At 45.4% G+C, this 18,932-nt stretch overlaps 1 pseudogene; it reads left to right on the top strand.

The window, feature by feature from the left end:
* The window catches only part of LOC144752754 (homeobox protein Hox-A3-like), a 120,935-nt pseudogene extending 108,373 nt beyond the window's left edge, over positions 1-12,562 (top strand).
* Positions 12,563-18,932: the final 6,370 nt, after the last annotated feature.

The following is an 18,932-nucleotide window of genomic DNA, read 5'->3' as shown; positions in this document are numbered from 1 at the left end:
CGACCGAAACAAGAAAAACAGTGACCCAACCCCTCATCAGCAGCAGGCTGGGCTATGGCAATGCACTCTACGTAGGAATCCCGGCCAAACACCTGCGACAACTACAACGCATCGAGAACGCCTCAGCCCGGCTGATCCTCAAAGTCCCCCGCTGCAGCCACATCTCCTCCCACCTGAGAGACCTGCACTGGCTCCCCGTCAACAAGAGGATCACCTTCAAACTCCTCACCCACGGACACAAAGAACTCCACACCACTGGGCCAGCCTACCTGAACAACAGACTCAACTTCTACGCCCCCGCCCGCCAGCTCCGCTCCGCCAGCCTTGCCCTTGCCGCCGTCCCGCGCATCCAACGAAGACCTCCGGTGGCAGATACTTCTCCTTCCTCGCCGCCAAGACCTGGAGCACCCTCCCCACCCATCTACGGCAGACCCGAGACCTGTTCACCTTCAGACGGTTCCTCAAGACCTGGCTCTTCGAGCAGTAGCAGCACCCCCCCCCCCCCCACCCCAGTCAGCGCCTTGAGACCCTCAAGGGTAAGTAGCGCGCTTTACAAATTCACTGATTGATTGATTGATAGCATCATTCATAGGCATGTGGTAGTAGGACCCTGACATCCTACCTAAAGTGATTAGAAAGATGCTTAAGGTTCTACAACCAAATTTTATGGAGGATGTGAAAGTCACGGTACAGCAGAGGTCTTCAAATGTTCTTCATTCAAGCCCCCTGGAGCCAAATGTTTTTGTGTCGGGCCCACCTCCAAAAGGTCAGAAAGGTATTGGAAAGGAAGGACTGAGGTGTAATAAAGGATGGCAAAAAGGGAGACAATTTGTAAAAGCCAATGTCTTTCACCTTTGAAATATAAACGCAAAGCAAAAAAGTGACTAGCAGGTTTGTCCCTGGTTTGGAGTGTGGTGAGTCCAAGGAAGTTGACACCATACAAAAGAGAGTGAAATGAGATGCGGGTATGATGCTCTCAGCCACATTCCAGCAGAGGCAGAATCTGCTGGAGGACAAGAAAAGCAGCTCTACAGAAAAAGCATATCCCAGAGCTGCTTTTCTTTACCAAGTGCTCTCTAATTTTAAGAATTGTCAGTGTGTTTATAATACGTTTTTCACAAAGTATTGTAAACACAGGCCTTGGTAAACACTGCTCAGATCTGCTGCTCCTGTGCACTCGTGCTGCAGCAGCTTTGAGACTTGCTTCGTGGATGTGTTTTTCAAAGCATCAGATGTGATATCTGAAGGTACAGTTTTTTATGAGAACAATTACTGCAGTAGGGTAGGTCTCTCTCCATTGCAACAAGGTGAGATGGCATTCTGCAGCAGGCAGGGGTTGCTCCCCTTTCCTGTACCCCTGGTCTGAGGGCCCAGCAGGCAGGGTGCTCTTCCTATTTGCAAACAATCCAAAGAGGTCCCCTCCGGGCTCTGTACCATGAGCCATTGCTTGAGGCCCCCAGCAACCAGTAGCCTCTCCCCATTTGTAAAAGAGGACATTGAGAGAGCATGTCGCCCCAGCCCCTTTCTCCTTGCTCTGCTCACATTCGTCTGTCAACATTTATAGCTCCCCAGGAGTCCAGACAAAGGCTAGTGCTGCTCGACATGGGCACCAGTGCCAGTCTGATGGGGCAGCAGGCTCAGCCAGTCCCCTCCCATCACTGTAAATGAGGTGTGATAGGCAGGCTGGAAACACACCAGGCAAACAAAGGACACACTTCCAGGCTACCTGTCAATCACAGGGGAATCTCCCTACAATCAGTCCATCCTCACGCCTTGTAGTTTCTCTAACTGCTGAAGGATGTACAACCCCTAAAAATAGCACCACAGACCCCCACTGGGTGCGCCTTCCAGTTTTTTGCGGTACAGGGATAGTCAAACGGTGAAACCTAGGGCAGGGGAGGAAGCCAGGGCAATACGTGGTTACTTGGCTTGTTAGTTCTTTTTAACCTCTGTGTCCTGGGGCTACCTTACAGTTAAACACGACATGCACCCCTTTAGCACTTGACTCTCAGTATAGCAAGGCAGAGCAGTCCAAAGCTTACAGAGTGAAATAATGAACATTAGTCTCTCAAAACTGAACAAAACACCCCAATACCCCTTTTAAATCAATTTTCAGTTAGTGTTTCACTGCCCGGAAGAAAAGTACTTTACTCCACACAAAACTAAACACTGCACATAACATGAAGATGAACAATAAAAAACAGAGCTCTCTAGCTCCTTCCCAGCTAGAGTTTCGACTACAAATATATTTGCAGTGTTCACTCTTCTGGAAATATTACATAACTATCAAGGCTTTTCTTTAGAAATATTGGATCCAGAATCCTGACCCAGATCAGTGAATCTGCATGTGGGTACACAATTTTTTGCCAAATGTGGTTCCACGGCCACACAATACAGTGACAGTTAGGTTAAAGACAACTGTATCAGTGTGTTTCACTAATTAGGGGGTTGGAGGGTGATATGTGTTCCACCACGAAGCCGGGCCCATGCACTGCCTCGCAGGCATCTCTAAGTGCCAAACTAAGCCCACCACCCAAATCATCTAGACACGTCCACCCAGTCTTGCAAGGTGGATCAAGGCACAAGCAGGAGGGAAATGGGGTGCAGGGCTGAGACACTGTCATGGGCGTCCACGACCATAGGGGAGATTAAAGGTGGTCCTGGCATGAGTACATCTTGGACTCAAAGCAGAATATTTCAGCAAGCTCTACTTTCAGATTCTATTGTCCTGGGCCTGGGGTGGTTTTAAATGTAAAGACATTTATCTTCCAAACAGCTGATCATGCTGGATATTTTCCTATGGCCGTTGGTGCCCTCACCTCCAGAAACATGGATGCTGGGATAAAAGGCAGCCATAAGTTGGCACTTCAGAGGTTGATATCTCTGCAACCATCCTATGGATTTAGACATGGTTTGGGGTGTTTAACTCAGTAAAGACTCACCTAGTTACCTCTCCAACAACATCCAGGCGAGGAAATGACAGCGAGATGCAAATCAAAGTCTCTTTGAGGGAACTCGGGCCAAGGGGCTCACCACAAGACTCTGTAGGTACTGATGCTTTGCCTCGCCGCCACGCTAAGCACTGTAGATGGTTCCTTTCCTTGCAGCGCAGCAGGTGACCTAATGCTCTGGAGCGGTGCCTACCTAATGATGCTCCCACAGGTCCTTGTAAGCAGGTGGGCTGTTGGTCTCCTCTTCTGGGCAGACTCTCCTGTGCAGATCTTAAATCAGCAACCTTCTCAATAATAGGCAGCGCTCACATTCTTTCATGGCCCTGGAAATCAGTATCTTCCCCACTTCACTGATGTGTGAGTCCTCTTCAGTCAGTTAGAATTCCTGGGACCCAGGAAAGGCCAAATGGCCGATTCTAGCTGTGTGGGGGTCCTCTAATCAGATCTTCGGGCACACTGCATGATCAGTGAATGTCAGATTTATGGTCAACAGAAACCCTTCCTGAGCTGTTTCCAACCAGTTCATGCAGAAATGTGTAATCACTCTGAGACAGTGGGCCATTGCCTTTGTGACATTGATGAGGTGAGAAAGGTAGTGGAGCTAAGAAAAATCTGGCAGGAGGAAGAGGCAAACTTCAACAAAAGACTACTGTAATGCTTTAGAGAACAACACTGTAGGAGGGATGTAATGCAATGCTGTATAGAACAACAGTGTAAAAGTGATGTAATGAAATGCTGTATAGAACAAAACTGTATAAGTGATGCTGTATAGAACAGCACTGTAGAAGGGAGGTAATGCAATGCTGTGGAGAGCAACACTGTAGAAGGGATGTAATGCAATGCTGTGGAGAGCAACACTGTAGAAGGGATGTAATGCAATGCTGTGGAGAGCAACACTGTAGAAGGGATGTAATGCAATGCTGTATAGAACAACATTGTAGAAGGGATGTAATGCAATGTTGTAGAAAACAATACTGTCGAAGGGATGTAATGTAATGTTGTAGAGAGGAACACTGCAGTAGGGAAGGAATGCTCCAGTACAGGCTCACTGGATAACAAAAGGCGTAGGTAGCCTCGCCATCTTGGGGTTCAGTGTACATGCAGGGATGGCAGAATGGTTTCCCTCTTTTTTCCTACCATGCATGCATGTAGGCTCCACACTCAAACTGTGTGTTACATACAATGACCACGTCTTCACAAAGATGAAAGTGAACGACCCTGGGAATAAGAGAGTGGCAGATTATATAAACAGGTAAGGCCAGGCAGTATATCCCACTTTCGGAGATAGATAAAAAGCCTGTCCCTTGGCTATAACCTGAGCTGCCACCACTAAGGATCTCACAAAACTGACACAGGACAGTAGCCCCCTTTGCCAGAGGGATGCACTGTACGCGTTTCACCTCAACTTCAGAAGAATGCTATGGCACCTTAAACCATATAATAGGGAGTCTTCTTAGTGAGCATGCATGATCGTCATGATTAATGAAGGAAACATTAAGAACCTATGGCAACTTTGTAGTGATTTGGCAGGAGATAATCATAGGGCAGAAATGCATGCACTCCAGAGCAACACAGAGGACACTAACAGCCCATCATAGTCACTGTTGGTTAGTAAGTTTTTAAACCCAGAAAAGTATATTCCAGGAGGAAATTAGAAGAGTCATAATCATTGGGGATATGGGGTGGGAGGAAAAAATATGAGAAACCCCTTTTTCAAGATAATTATAGTGTTCACACGATTGGAACATTTGGAAGGCATTTGTACATCAACTAGTCGATTGGTTCAATAATGTGGGTTCCATAACACATGCACAGATGGCTCCTGAAGAGCTTTTACTCTGGTCAGTGAGAAGGTTCAAAAGAACGGCCATGTGCAGGATCAACTAAGGTAACTGCCCTTTGATGGGAGTTTGTGGTAATGTGTCATGCACCCTCACTAGTATTCATAGATGGTAACACTTTGCAAGGTATAGAGTGAAAATGTGAGTCCTGTGGGGATGTGAGAGTTGTCTTGCCTCTAGTCAACTGGAAATAATTTAGGAAGTCATGGCCCTAGGCATTACGTCTAAGAACTGTGACCCAGCACATGACTGGTGGCACAAGCCTTTCCATTTGCAATTGGTACAAAAACCCACCTCCCTAGGCACACCCATCTCTAGAAACAGTTGAGTGCCATAGCACCTTTAAGATTCGCCACCATCATGTGGTTAAATGTTGGAGGCAGTGCAGCATTTGCCTCACAGGCCAAAGTTTGGTCTGACCTAATAATTCTGCATCCCAAAACTCAGCACAAGTTTTGAAGTTCATACTTGAGTTGGTAGCAATCAACTTTGCCTGAACTCTGGACCCCTGGATGTTGCAGCGGCCAATGGCAGATTATACATACTTCGCATACTGGACTATGCCATAAGGTACCCTGAGTCTGTACCTATCACTAGCGCATCTACCTTTGTAATTTTTAAAAAACTTGATTGAGATCTTTTCCCATGTTGTATTTCCCAAAGAGGTTGTATCAGACATGGGTCCTATCTTCGTGTTGTAATGCCTGACAGTCTCATGGATAGGTGTTGTGTGACCTGTAGGTTCTTCACAATGATCCATGAGTCTGAGTATGGTCACTTTTGCAGGAAATGGGATATACTTCTACCATGCTTGCAGGTTGGAGCTACCATATTGCTTCCTCCACCATAGGTCAAGGTAAGCTAAGAAGGTAAGAATAATAGCTCATCCTTAAGGTCTCCCACTGTCATGGTGGGTTTGGCTACCAATTAGGACAAAGGAATGAAATTGACCAATTTATGATTAAGACAAAAATTAACCCCAAGATTTAATCAATGAGCCATATGATCCTAATGTCACCTACTTACTAGTTGTCCACAAAACCTAGAGGTTTCAGGGTAAGTTTACTAGTTCTCATGTTATCATGAAACAATAAGTGAGATCAATTAGTTAGTTGACAACCATGCCACAGATGAGCTCTGTAGACTGTTCCATGTCATCAGGATTATGTCTTTTTATCATCATGCTGGCATAAAACCTCCCTGTGGCATCAAAAGAAAAAGAAAAGGAAAATGATCACTTCCTCAACCTGCTTCATTTGGGTAAAGACAAATAGTTCAGGGGAAATACACCTGTCCCCCAAATCGGACATCAATGCAGCAAGATGACTGGGGTGCTTTCCTAGAGCAGTATTCTTCTTTGTTCTTCCTATCACCAGAAATAAGGCTTGTGCGCCAACAACAGTGATAGAGATAACACATGCCTGTCAAATTGCAAATCACAGGTTGTCAGATCAGGTGTTAAGACTGAAGTTGACAGTATAACAAGCCGGAACATCAAGCACTCTCACGTGGAACTTAAAACAACATACCTGAGAGATTGTGTCAGCAACATAGGACTTAATGATATCACAGAGAGATGAACTTTGGGAGCTCCTCAATTTCTGAAAACATGTGTTTTGGTAGCTATGGACAAGTTACCCTGACAGATAGTTCATGTGGGAACTAGACTGGAGGGAAGTGATGGAATGGAGTTCTGAGGCCCCTAAAGTTTAGTGGGGCTAATTTGAGTCTTTTACCTCTGGTTTCCTGTCATCCCCTTGCTGTTGAACCCAGAAGCAACCAGAAAAGCCCTGATTATGAGTTGGTCGATATATTCTGACCCGTACATAAACGTCTGTTTACGAGCAGGTTGAATTAATGGTTGGTGGGTATTATATACATCTGATTGTTACCAGAAGTGTTAAATACATCAACCTTCCTTAAATTTTGGTAGGTCAAACCTTCCAACATGTAATGGGGGAATCGCATACAGTATTTACCATATCATGTGAATTTTGGTGCGTTAAAACACCAAAATACGCGTATTATTCACCTACACACGATCTTCACACTAGGATTGATCATATATTTTGCAGGACATCACTCTTCACACAAACCACCCGTTCTGCCTATGTAGGTAAAGCAATATCGGATCATAGCGCACTAGAGATTACAATATCATGGGGACGCATCCCCACTCCAGCCCCCACATGGAGATTAGACCCTCGCCACTTGGAAGATGGGGTGTTCAAGAGAGCATTAGCTTCCACCATTACAAACTGCTTTATTGAAAACGCCGGCCCAGCCTCGTCAGTTGAGATGGAATGGGAAGCATTTAAGGTGGTGTTACGTGGCACCACTATTAATACCGTTACAGGAGCACGTCAACAGATCAATAGGGAACTAAAACAAGTCAAAGATATATTAGGCACACTCAAGACCAGGGCAGCCCTAGATCCCGCTGTGAAACCAGAGCTCCAAGAGGCCCACGTACAATACGCGGAACTATTGAACCAATCACGCACCATAGATCACCGTTCCTACATGCATAATGTACAAATTGAAGCGGATAGACCGGGCGGACTGCTAGCATGCATCCTTGGAAATGCTCCCCCTCAAACACCATAATAGAAATCATAACTCCTCAACACACCTGACCTGAGTAACCACACAAGCAAATATCAATAAGGCCTTCTACGACCACTACATAGCACTTTACACCGCTCCACAATGAGTGGACCCAGATGAGCTCCACTCCTTCCTGGGCTCAGTGGAACTACCCCAAATAACTGAAGAGGCCCGAAAAATATTGGCTAACCCTATTACATCAGCTGAAATAAATGTAGCAATCAAGGGTCTTCCTAAAAATAAGACCACAGTACTAGACTGCCTGCCGGCAGAATTCTATGCCACTTACATGCATCAACTGACCCTCCAACTTAAGAAATTGTACAATGAAGCATACAAGACTGGCACGTGACTTTACCTTCTTCCAGGGCACAAGCTCTTATAACCTCACTACCCAAACCTGGAAGAGACAACACCAAATTGACTGCATACCGTCCACTCTCCTTGTTGAACACGGAATACAAGATTCTGAGCAAAATTTTAGCAAACCAATTGCAATCCCTCTTAACAAAGCGAATACACATCGATCTGTGTGGTTTCGTCCCAACGCATAATACATCCCTAAATATACGTAGACTGTGCAATATGATGTTTTCCTGCGCCTCGAAGATGCCGAAGGTGGGGTGTATCTCAATAGATATTACCCAAGCATTCGACACCTTAGGCTGGGACTACATGTTAACCGCTCTGCGGAAATTCGGAATTCCCCGAGAATACACTTGATGAATCCAAATAATATATCAAGACCATACCAAATACAAAGAGGCACAAGACAGGGCTGCCCCCTATCACATATATTAATAGTGCTCGCCCTGGAACCTTTAGCTCACAGACTGCATGCAGAATCCACTGAATGGGATATTAGACTCAATTGTACTCACCACACACTATCACTTTATGCAGACGACATTATACTTTACACCAGAAGATGGTAGGATAATTTAGACAGTGCAGCACACATCTTAACACAATTTGAGTCCATTGAAGGTTTGCCCATAAATTATGAAAAATTGTATGCATTTCCCCTTGGCAACGACACTGATAACCAAACTATCCCTTTTGAAAATCAAAACAAAACAATGGCTCACACTACTTTAAGATATTTGGGGATACAAATATATAGAAACCAACAAGACCTTATTGAAGAGAACCTGCAACAAGCAATAAGCTCATTGAAGACCCAAATCACTTTTTGGATGTCCCTGCTCCTTTCAGTTCCTGGAAGACTAGCAATATCAAAAATGGTAATGCTCCCGCACCTACTATACTTTTTTACGAACTAGCCAGTAGTGCTCCCCAAAAGAATTTTTGAAACATTGAACACGTTATTAATTAGTTTAATATGGGGCAAAGGTCGCCGTCGTTTAAGCTTAGTGAAATTGCAACTCCCATCAGATGCTGGTGGGATGGGAGCCCCAGATTTTTATGCCTATTGCCTAGTAACACAACTGCAATGGTTCTCATATTGGCTAACAGGTTGAAGTTTACAGGAAATAGCCTACACACAGCAGATGCTTGCACAGGGTTGCTTACATAGATTATTATGCCCCAGCAGTATGATTCCGCCTTCGGCTCAAACGCTACTTAAGACTGCAATTATCTGTAGGAAACAAGCATTAAAATATACTATAAACACCCCATCATATGCCCTCAACATACCATTATTGGGCATCCCCACTAATATGGGAACTTTAACCAACCGTCAGTTAGAGCCCTGGACACAAGCCGGGGTTAACACAGTAGGAGATCTCTTCGGAGAAGGGACGCTGCTACCACTCACAGATTTCCCGAATGAGCTCGAGGTCACTGGAGCATTGTTTTTAACTCACACAAGCCTGGTAGGCTATATAAAGAGAAATTGGGCTCTCCAAGGATTGGAACCCAATACAAATGAACTAGTTCATTTAATTTACCTTATGGGAACGGGTAGCCATCTGACAGTGGTTTTATCGCGGGATACGTGGTCATCAACCATCCCTGTTGAGTCCAATACGTAACAAATGGGAGCGGGATATTAACAGACCACTACTAGACAAAGAGTGGGAAATAATATTGGAATATCCAAAACGTGTATCCCGAAACATGCAATTTACATTTAATAAATATATGATAATCCAAAGGGCATATCTAACACCACACAAATTACATTCCATTTACCCCATTGTTACGGCATTATGCCCCAGGTGTACTGAACAGGATGCAGATATTGTTCATATAATATGGTCTTGTGTCGGGCTGCGAGGATACTGGGGAGGACTTAGTGGGAGATATGGGATTGCAAACAGCAGAAACATGTATAGAGGGACTATATTGACAACGTAAGGGACACAAAGTGCAGGCCAAATTTGCAGATTTAGCGCTCATACTAGCAAAACGAGGTGTCACAAGGAGATGGAAATCATCATCCGCCCCCACGTTACACAGCTGGAAAGAAGAAGTTGAAAAGTGGGTGTTGGCATAAAGTGTAGCTAGCTATTCGTAGAGAAGAAAGTAGAGGATTAAGGAGGAGGTCTATTGCCATGAACTGGGACACCATGTTAGAATCTTTTAAATACGCTGACATTTTCAGCCACTGAGGTTAGCATAACAATCAATTATGAGCTCTCCTTCCATCCAAAACCTGGATACTCCCACGCAGGAACCCGCACTTATTTTCCCCGGAATCATATCTCGGTGGACACAAACATGATCCCTGTATTTACTATTTCCCCAAATTCTAGATATCGAAGAATAGCAGGCAAATTCTAAACAGCTTCATTGCAGTTCTCCATTCGTGTGTTTCCAAAGCTTACCTGGTAAACTGTAACCAGCCTTTATAATCCAGTCCCTCCCTTTTTTTTCTTTTTTGCGCCCGCCGGCAGGGGTGGGGGGAGGGTAGTTTATAATGTTATGTTTCTATTTCATTCTCATCAAGAAATGTAATCATTTTAACGTACTAGCATTAAAGATACCTACTGCCCGCACGATAAGTGTTGGAACAGGCCATGCTCTGGACAATTCAGAACTGTAAATACTGAGGAAGGACACAATGTTATACAAGTGTCAATGTATACCACTTTCATGTACATATTCATTGTCCTGCTGTACAAATGTAAGGTTTTGTAACTTGAGGAAAATGAATAAAATGTGTTACAAAAAATAAATCTGCATGTTATTCCCCACCAACTCGTAATAGGGTTATTTATTGCACCCCATAAATAACACACCCTATGGTATCATTATTTACCAGGTGTATAATCGTAATCAAGGCCAAAGTATACCCTTTTAGCACTTGACCCTCAGATAGTGATGAAGAGAGGTCCAAGGCTCACTTAGGGAAGTGGTGAGGGTTACAGAATCAGAACTCAACTGAGTTATTAATAAAGTTATGACTTATGACTCAGGCCAGTACTTTTACTTTCAAAATAAAACGTTTTTTATCCTACACACTACTAAATACTACACTTAAAAATATGAATAAACACGGAGAAGCAATGCAAACAGGATTTACACTTTTAAGAGACATCTACCTATTGGTTTCGGAAAAGGGTTTCATAATCAATAAATGACTTCCTATGGGCTTTGAGAAGAGGTTGTCAAAATCCATAAACAACTGCCTGCGAGCCTTGAAAAAAAGGTTTTCATAATCAATTAATCAACAGATTTACACAGTAATCTGCCTACAAACTTTGACAGAGGTTTCTATCTCGTGCCAACTGCCTTTATTAAAGGGTTCATCCCCCTCAATTGCTGTGTACCTTTATGGGCTTTGATAACGGGGTTTATGTAGCACATCAGCCAAGCAAAGAGTTAATATTTTTTATTTTTTCCCCAAAAATACTGCTCTCAAGCAGGCCCACAGAAGGTTCCACTCCTGATCTAAATATCTATGCAGCTCCTTGGCAATTTTGGATGTCGTTTGCAGGGTGTGAAAGGTTACAACCTTACTGGCAAATCAGATGAGCATTCCCAGCAAGGGAGAAAGAACAACATCCTGTTGGTCGCAACCAAGGACGGGCGCTGAGAGCTTCCGGGATGAACGGGGCTTACCCCAGTTCCTTGTAGGGCAGAGGTCTTCAAACTTTTGTAGGTTGAGCCCCCCCAGCTGAATTTCGTGAAATGTAGGGCCCCCCTCCACCTGACAGAAATTTCTGGAATCTGGTACACTCACAATTGACCGCCACCCGCATATCTAGGTACCTGTGCCGGCCCCGGCGGGTGGAGATGGCCAGCCTGCTCAGCCTCACCGAGAGGCAGATCAAGATCTGGTTCCAGAACCGGCGGATGAAATACAAAAAGGACCAGAAGGGCAAGGGGATGATGACGTCATCGGGGGCCAGTCCCCCAGCAGGAGCACGCTGCCCCAGTCGATGGGCAGGGGGTACCTAAACTCCATGCACTCCCTGGTGAACAGCGTGCCCTATGAACCCCAGTCGCCCCCGTCCTTCACCAAGTCGCACCAGAACGCCTATAACCTGCACACGTCATATCCGCCTCCCCTCAACAACTGCCCGCCTCCCCAGAAGAGGTACTCGGGACGGCAGCTGTCACGCCGGAGTCAGCCGCGGGCCGTGGAGGGAGTTACGGTGGGGCAGGGAGGCGGGGAGGGGGCGGGGCAGGGTGGAAAGGGCTAAAAACCGGCACCTGGATAATTACAGGTAAGTAAACAATTTAAATAATAAAACGAATTTCGTAGCGCGCACTGCATCGCAAAATGCGATGCAGTGCGCCCTACGAAATTCGTTTTATTAATCAAATTGTTTACTTACCTGTAATTATCCAGGTGCCGGTTTTTAGCCCTTTCCACCCTGCCCCGCCCCCTCCCCGCCTCCCTGCCCCACCGTAACTCCCTCCACGGCCCGCGGCTGGCCGGAGTACGAGGCCCACTCACTGCAGGGCAACAATGGCTATGGAAATCCGCATTTACAGGGAAGCCCCGTCTACGTGGGCAACAGCTATGTGGAAAGCATGACTAACTCGGGGCCCTCCATTTTTGGTTTAACCCATCTCTCCCACCCTTCCTCGGCCAGCATGGACTATGGTGGCCCTGGGTCCATGGCCTCCAGCCACCACCATGGACAGTGCGACCCTCACCCTCACCCTATCCCCACATATACAGACCTGTCCTCTCACCAGCCTTCTCAGGGAAGAATGCAAGAGGCCCCCAAACTGACTCACCTGTGAAGGACTGTCCCAAGACTCTCTTTATGTACTTATCGTCCAACAACTCCGTTTTATTCAGTTTTTTAAAAATTCTTTGTCAATGCATTTTAAATCGTTTTTTGTGACATAGCAATATATGTTGCTTAAATTGCTCTTTTATTCGTGCCCCTATGTTTTTTGAACTGTAGCCATGTGACTGTATTTGTCACCAGTTTTCATATTTTACCTTTCAGGATTATTTTTATGATAACAGGCCAGGGTATGTGTGCAGATTGTTTAAAAAGGATCTCCAACGTGAAGCTGTTCGCACAAACAGGGAAGCAATTTATTAATTTTATTGCACTTCTTTTTAAATTGGAAAAAAAGACACAAATGGACGTATCCCAGGACATCGGTTGTGTGACTTCCTGCAAAGTTTGTACTCTGGTGATCACTCCGGACGTATTTATTGTTGACCCTCCATTTCTAACATGAAATAATCATACATGTTAAAATATTATTTATCCCCAACCTGTCATATTTATAAGCAAAATGAAACGGCATTCTGGATAGTATGGAGACAGAGTGTTGGGCCTGGTGATAAACTGCATATTGGAAATACTAGGACATTTTTATTTCAAATACAGTCCGCCCCTGTATTACTATTGCAATAAAAAAACAAAAAGAAAACGAAAAAAAAAAGGAGAAACCAACATCATTGCCAGCTTCACACCATCCCTTTGCAAACCGTGCAATAGTAATTGATGTACGACTGAAACAGTGCAGCCCAGCACTGAAATCCGACAGCACAGAAGGGTTCCAGAGTGGGTGAATGATAACCACGTTGCAGGGCGGCCCTGTAGCATCCAGGACATAAGTGCCAGCCCCCGTCCAACTCCACCTGCCTTGCGCAGCTACGTCTTGAGGCACTTACATTTGGAGGGCGAACTATTATTACCCGATCCGTTTTGCCACGTAAATATCCTCCATAACCTCCCAATTGTCTCCACCAAGCAGTCCATTCTTCCGTAAGTGAGCACTCGGTAAATTACTTACGCGTCGTTCAGAAAGAGAAAGGGAAACATATCATGGCAATGCAAAAGGAAGCTCCACTAATGAAGGCCAGAATAAAAGCATATTGAAAACCTTACACAGGTGTGTGTGCGGGTGATTTGTTTACGTTTGGTGTGATTGCCATATGTATTGAGTGGTATGAATACTAACGAGGTCACGAGGTCACCTGCAGACAGACTAAAGTGCTTCCCTGCAGTGCAGCAATGCGCAGATAAATCGCTGTGTGCGAGGAGGCTTTTACAAGGCACGCATAATGATCAAAACCTCCGTTATGGCCGATTATCAGCCCAACACCTCTCCCCCTCCCCTGCGTGCTGATTGGAGAAAACGGGAGCAGCAGCTAATCAAAAATCCCCATTTGAAATGGGTGAGAACATTGGCGTGGGACAGAGGAAAACAAGAAACAAAGGGAAGATTTTCGAGCGGACTCCGCGCCCCCCCTGGGATGGTGGCGCGCCCCCCCTGGGAGGCGCGCCCCACAGATTGAAGAACACTGTATGTAGGGTGATCCTGCCCGCTGGCACTCAGTGATGACGTAGAGATGGCACAGCTTCCTCAGACAGCTGGGCACTGGACTCTGATCTCCGCTCCTGGATAGTTTTTCTCCCTGCAGGAGTACATTCAAAAGATGTTCTTCCATAGAAGTTAGCTGGCTTCCTCAAGGCAGAGTTAGGCAGCATTCTAGTAAGATTCAGGACCCCAAGTCCCACGGACAACTCCTAATCACCAGGCAGTGGGGCTAGTAACGCCATAAGTCAGGTATGAGGTTAAACCATCGCGTGTGTTCAGCAGACAATTCCTCTTCCGTCCTGTCAGCCCTTCTAGCAGGGCCTTGTTTCGTGTGGCTCAGGTAGCGCTGGTTTACTTTATGGTTTAATTCTTTTTTATTGCAGTTTTCAACCAAAGCAAAAACCAAGGGAAGGAACAAAGGGACTGCCAAAACAGCATCTGGCACAAATCCGGACTACGCAGAGCCCTGCTATAATATCAAAGCATGCAGCCTGCAGCGGAAAAGAACGAACCCCTTGCCCACCTTAACCCACTGACCCTACCTCCCCCCTTCCTTTCTCCGATCCATCCTGTCTAATCTTAGATAGCTTGAGTTGCTGCGTGTACTTGCTCTTCCGGGCCGGTGGCGCAGCGCCTTCGGATAACCGTACGTAGCAAGCACAAATATTTGGGGCACATGAGCTGATGAAACTCGTGTATCAGTAGGGACAGAAAGGTGAGCCAGACCTAACGGAAGTCTGCGCCTTTTCCCGCAAGTGTAAGAGTTATTTTTTCCATTCCCAGGAAGTGCCATAACCGAGTTAACCAGCCCGTGTGTGTGGGTATTTGACAGGTGCCCCAGTGTGAAAGGATCTTCTGCATGGCAGAACCCAAAGCTATGCCCAACATGCGTCCCCCCTTGACTTCAGTGGGTATGGCAACGGATCTGGAGCTCCCAGCTAAATGTGTGCAGGAAAACAAAGTAGTTGAGTCTCAAGGTGTTTGTCAATTTCATCCAGGACCTGAATCTAATAGGGTTGAATCTGGGGACAATCCCATAATAGATGCATCAGGTTGCCAACCCTCCCACTGTTCCTCCAACAATCTGCGCTAGCTGATGGGTTGGTCTTGTGTACTCTCGCTGGAGTGCAGTACCAATAAGTCGCCACTTTGGTGAGTGTTTCCGCCAGGGCCATGTTATTAGCAGTGTGTCGTGCTCCGTAACAGATACATTTCCACTCCTTATTGCTTAGGGGCCTCCCTATATCTTTCTCCCATCTACCTCTTCCTGCATTGTATGTAGATGTGTTTCGTGTGTTTAGTAGCTTATATAAATCGGACATCATTCCTTTGTCTGAGGACTTTGACAAGAGCCACCTCTCGTATTGAGTGAGGTGTTGCTTTGCGGACTCTCTATTTTGTGGCTGCATAACCCAATGTCTAAGTTGTAGATATCTTAAACACTCTGTGAAGAAGAGACTCCACAAGGATTAAGGTGAGAAGGAGTTTATTATCAACCAGATTCTTCTGTGCCAACCACTAGAGTGAGCTCACCAACATTCTAAAGCGAGCTTCACTCCAACCTTCTAAGGTGGGAGAACCCAACCAGTGAGGAAGGTGGGGACAGGGTGCGGAGGGAGCGTACCAAGTTACAACACACCTCCCTATGTAACAGTAGTACAGTAGTACAGATGAATGATAGATACAGGCGGGCATAGGCAAGGGAAGGGAAAAAAGGGGGAGAAACAACAAGAGCAAAATATAGTCAGGTTACCTTGCAATGGAGACAACCAATAAAATGCATTCAGGAAGAACAAGTACGAATGCTACATAATAAAACCTACTAGCACGGATGCATCTAGGAGAAAACAGCAGTACATACATCTGATATAAAAATATAGACTTTACATACTGTAGTCAGATTGCCACGCCGGACACCTACGTTGACGTGCAACTCTTCCCATAGTAGGATCACCCGACACATCTCCAGAGTCATCGTTGCTGGGAAATTCAGAAACATAAACATTAGTGCAACGAGCCAATCTATCCATGCTCCACAAATTACCATCTTCTAACAGAACAGAGTTATTGTGTATCTTTCTGATTCTAAAGGGTCTTGAGAAAACAGAAGACTTGGACTTTAAGAGAGTGGGTTTTTTGACTACCACCCAATCCCCCACCTTCCACTCTCTGTCAGTTGTGCCCCATTTTGTGTCATAACTGTTTTTATACTTGACTTGATTTTCTTTCACTTTCTCTGAAACAGTGTCCCTGTCTACCCAAACAGGGGACCCTCCATTCAACCAGTTGGGAGTAAGTTTTGAACCTGGGTTTCTTCCTTTAAGAGAAGTAAACGGGGAGACTCCTGACACAGAGTTAGGAGAGATGTGATATGACCACAACATTTTCCTTAAGCTGTCTACAACTGATTCTTTGGTGGACATGGCAAGTTGAATAGATTCCTTAAGCATTCTATTAGCCCTTTCCACTAATCCATTGGATTTGGGGGAATACAGTGGAGATTATGTGTGAATAATAGCTAAACTGTTAAGAAAGTCCCTCATCTCATCAGAAGTGAATTGCACCCCATCGTCCGTTATCAATTCATTGGGAATGCCTTCCTTCGAAAAAGTATCTTTTACAAATTCAATGAGATAGACTGTAGATATGGAAGGAACAAACTTAGTTGTTATCCAATGAGAATGATAATCAATCAAAACGAACATGAATCTTTGAGATTGACTTAATAAGTTCAAAGGACCAATAATGTCCATCCCCAGTTTTTCCCAAGGTTTTGTGGGAACAGTGACAGGAATGAGAAGAGCCTTTCGGACATTCTTTGATTTATCGCAGGCCGCACATTCAAAACATTCTTTTACACGCTCTTCAATAAGTGTGTCCATTTTAGGAAACCAATAGCTTTGCCGAATTTTGCTTTTGGTTAAGCTTCATCCCGGGTGACCTTCATGTCCAATTTGTATGATACGATCTCTCATACCAGTCGGGGGAATTATTTTGTTACCTCTCCATACCAAGTCTTCAATTATGGACAACTCGTCTTTCACGCTCCAAAATTCCTGAAGATCCTCTGGCACATCATTTCTTTCCTCTGGCCAGCCATTCGAAATCATTTCTTTCAATTTGCACATTACATCATCTTCCTGAAGAGATTTCTCCCACTCGTGTTTCATAATGGCTGGGATGTCGATTGCCAGGATGGTTTCCTCCTCTTTGTTTCCTTCTGGTTCATTTTCTAAAAGCGGCATACGCGAAAGGCAATCCGCCACAGAATTTTTTGAGCCTGGGACATGCACAATGGAATAGTTGAACCCCTGCAGTCCTAAAACCCACTTGGAGATGCATGGAGTAGTATTTCCCCCACCTTCCACTGAGGAAAATTGAATGTTGCCTTGTCATGTGTCCCTACGTGTTCCCCATCCTATGTGATATGTGCATGATTAATATGCATATATCCCCCCATGACCGAATAAAGACGCAATTATAGTTGTGTCTAACGTTAGTATGTTAGTTATCCAGTCCTCGTGAAAGCAACATGAATTAGGCTTCTAGGCCTATGTTGCCCACGTTTTACATTGTGCACGTTAATTCATCGAATTGTCCCCGTTTCTAGGCCTCAAAGGGCCTGAGCACCAGATTCAAGCTCCAGTCTCCTGAACCACTCCGAGGAGCGATGCAGCCCCCACCTGCATCCCTGACCCTTCGCTTACTTCCTGCCGCGCAGCGCGGTGCCCTGTCTGCCTGCCTGCCAAGAATATGTTATGCCTACAGTTATCAGTTCAGCTCTCCGTCTTCACATTCCTAAGCTAACGAACCGTATAAACATCTTCAGCTATAGTCTAGTCTTCCTGTCTCCATGCAAGAGAATTACTGTATTAATATCCATAGAAGATTCATAGCACACGCAATACATGAAGAATATATGCATGTACCAGTCTTAGTGTCCAGTAGCCTTTACTCTGATGACTTTTAGATTCTATCAACATGTACTCCAAACACAAGATACCAGATATGCTATAGGTACATGTCGTCCTGACATCGCAGACTTTCGTCTCCTCTTCTAGTGCTAGGAGTCAGAGCCCCCAGCTCTCCCCAGATACACGTCATGGTCCGTTTTCGCGCACCACTAGGTTAAAGGTTCCAGCTGCTCAGGTAGCCCCCTCCATGTATCCACCCATTCATGACACTTCTGTGACGTCCACATCACATGTCTTCGTGCACGCCCTGTGCACGCCTTCTTTTTACGCCCATGTGTTCTTATCTTACGTTTGTCACTTGTTACGCCTACTGTATTCAATGCAATTGTAATGTTTTCCTATATATACTATGTACTGTTAATAAGACGTCGCAGCTGCCATTCCATGCCATTCTATTTCAGGCTGTTCCGATCCTGTCCCTTCCCTTGTGCCTGATTAAAGCCTGTTCAACTCAGATACCCCGGATCCTGCCTCTTATTTATTGAGCTATCTGTTTTATTTAATGCATAGAAAAATAGTACAGGTAATTAATTATTTATTTACCACATAATGGCGCCCGAATAGGGACGAGCCCCTTCCCCACGCGCCGGCGATGTAACGCAGGCCCCCTGACCCTTCTACAGCCGTGACGGAACCCTATGCGCACGTGCAGATATTTCTGCTTCAAGTCTCCCTCAGGCCCACGGAGGAGACGGAGACTGCGGTCCGGCATCCAGACGAGGCGGTGAGGAATGCGGTTCGTCCCGACCAGAGCCCAAGCCGAGAGAGCAAGGTCCGAGGTATCCGGAGGCCCACCTGTTTCCGAAGCACCGAAGTTCGAAGCGCATGCGTAGTAACCAGACGTCGTAGCAGTC

The sequence above is a fragment of the Lissotriton helveticus genome, chromosome 5_1 (genome assembly GCF_964261635.1).
Source record: "Lissotriton helveticus chromosome 5_1, aLisHel1.1, whole genome shotgun sequence".
Taxonomy (NCBI): Eukaryota; Metazoa; Chordata; class Amphibia; order Caudata; family Salamandridae; genus Lissotriton; species Lissotriton helveticus.
The sequence above is the reverse complement of the archived record's forward strand: the minus strand, read 5'-3'. Positions and strand labels throughout refer to the sequence as shown.